Below are 2,739 nucleotides of genomic sequence, written 5' to 3'. Positions count from 1 at the left end.
AAAAAAAAAAAATTATAGATTATTTTCAATACCTAGGCCATATCCCACTCCCATCCCCCTAGATAGTGAAGGAAAAAAGGTTGCTTAGCCAGGGCAATTGAAGGGGTCTCAGGTAAGGACTGAATATATCCCCCCAAATGATGCGCTGTAAATTTCAACCTCTCTGCCTTTGGTTCAAAATCCTATTTGGGAGTGGGCCGTCTTCGTTATGTTAACGAGGCAGGATTAGTGCAGGGTATGCCCGGAGTCCATCTCCTGAGATAGAAAAGAGATTCAACTAGCAAACTAGGAAGCAGAGGTGCGGGAGGAGAGACAGACGCCAAGTCCGCAAGACGGCCCAGGAGAAGCAGCTCAGAGGAGACAGGCTTGCCACCAAGCGACCAAAGAGAGCCTTCCCCTAGAGCCCACGCCGTGAAGTCCGACGAGGAGAAGTCGCTGCCTGTTAAAACCATCCTCTCGGGATATTTCTGCTACAGCAGCACCAGCGGGTGAAGACCGTGCGCTCGTTCCCATGGGTGTGAGCACGCAAAGGGAATGGTAGAAGCCCCAGAGCAGATCATGAACGGGCTCTCACGTGAGGCCGCCGAATTCCGACTTTATCTTCTGAGGAGGAAGATACTCCTGAAGGATGATGTTGTCGAGCTCTTCGTTAGGGCAGCTGGATTGGATAGATGCCAAGACTGGACGGCATGGAGGGCCGAGGAAAGAGACGGCTGGGGAGGCCCTGGGTAGATGAACCCACTGCCCTCGAGCTAAATCCGACTCATAGCAACCCTGTAGGGCAGAGTAGAGCCGTCCCGTTGGGTTTCTGAAACGAAAATCTCTACAGGAGCAGAAAGCCTCATCTGTATCCCAAGGAGCCGCTGGCAGAGTTGAACTGCTGACCTTGTGGTTAGCTCAGTGCACAGCCCACTCTGCCACCAGGGCTCTTAGGGGAGAAGATGGAAGAATCATAGGCTCTCTTCATCTGACTAGATTTCTGAGGCGGCTGCAACAGTTTACCTCCAATTCAGCGGTTCGAAACAAGAGATTTCTTCTTTCAATTCTGGGGACCATAAATCCAAAGTCAGCATCACTGTGTGAATATGAACGTGTCAACAAGCCTTGCTCCCTTTGGACGATCTGGGAAGCGTCCATTCCTTGCCTCTTGCAACTCCTGCAAGCATTCCTTGGATTATGGCCACATCACTCCAATCTTCATGGCCACATCTTCAAATTGCTCACATAACCTGTGTGTCTGTCTCAAACCTCCCATGTTAGTCTGGGTTGACTAGAGACAACAAATTCATAGACACTCATGTGTACAAGAAAGAACTTTATATAAAGAGTAATTGTATACTGAGAAAACATCCCAGTCCAGATCAAGTTCATAAGTCCATTGTTAGCCTATATATCCGATACTAGGCCATAAATTCCTCTTTAGACTCACACTGCACATGCAATGACGCTGAATGCAGGAAGATCACAGGCCAGTGGGCAGAAGGTCTTGTGAATCCAGTGGCAGTAGAAGCATCTCAACGCTGGCGTGGGTCTGCACGTGTCTCTTGCAGTTCTTTGAATGGTCTCAACAGCAGGAAAGGGAAGGCAGAGAGAGTTTATGTCCCAACTCCTGGGAGAAAGACAGGAGTTCCCAGAACCCTCAGGAGAAGGCCATGCCCACATAGAGGCCTCATTGGTTATGACTGTTAGATCTCTCTGGAGCTAGATTTATACCTCGGTCCTTGGCTCTGCGCGAGAAAGAATTCACGCCGAAGCCTGGTTCGTGGTCGAAGTGAGTTTTATGACAGTTAGAAGAAGTTTCAGGCTTACATGGCACCCAAGGGGCTCCTCCCGGACACGCGGCCTATCTGGAAGTGGCTCTGCGTCCCGCAAAGCGTGCCAAAGCTCTCTGCGCCGGAGTTCTCTCCCTTCCGTCTAGGTCCTTCTCCTCCGTTCTAAGTTCTTGTCCTCCCATCTCGGTTCTTGTCCTTGTTCTAAGATCCCCTCTCCTCTGGGCTTCTGCTTTTCAGGGATTCCACAGGGAGGCGTGGTGGAAGACCCCTGGTCGACCCCATTGGCTGAATTGAATTTACCTGGCTATGTGATCCAATTCAAGTTCACGCCCACCCTTGCCTACCGGCGGGAACCCTAAACATGTGCGGGGTGCCACTCCTTTGTTCCCCTAGCTTGACCCTCTGGGCACGCGTTAATGGACATCCCCCAGTCCTATGCTGGCCTACCTAACATGACCTGATTGACAGACTCCACCCCTTCACTCAAGTTGACAGGAGATTGTGTAACTGCCCACCTCCCTCTTCCACTCTCTTATAAAGACACTTGTGATTGCATTTAGGACCCACCCAGATAATTGAGGGTAAGCCCCACATCTCAAAATATTCAATCACATCTTCTAAATCCAAATAAAGTCACTTCCATGTGTTCTAGGGACTCGGATTGCTCTAGGGATTCGGATAAAATGTCTGGGGACTAGAGATCCCTCTGAGGCAGGTTTTACCCTGTCCTATAGAGTTGCTGAGTTGGAAGAATAATGAAAAGCCACTGCCATCGAGTTAATTCAGACACATGTAGGACAGGGTAGGGTTGCCCCTGCGGGTTTCTGAGACCAGAACTCTACAGGAACAGAAGCCTCGCCTTTCTTCCATGGGGCAGCTGGCCATTTAGAACTGATGACCTGGTGATAGCAGAACGTTGATAGATGCTCAGAGATGAGTCTCAGATTGGAAGGCATTCTGGAAGGTA

This window comes from Echinops telfairi, unplaced genomic scaffold, assembly GCF_000313985.2.
Source record: "Echinops telfairi isolate 266 unplaced genomic scaffold, ASM31398v2 ScPeMD7_5;HRSCAF=22, whole genome shotgun sequence".
Taxonomy (NCBI): Eukaryota; Metazoa; Chordata; class Mammalia; order Afrosoricida; family Tenrecidae; genus Echinops; species Echinops telfairi.
Note: the sequence above shows the minus strand (reverse complement) of the source record.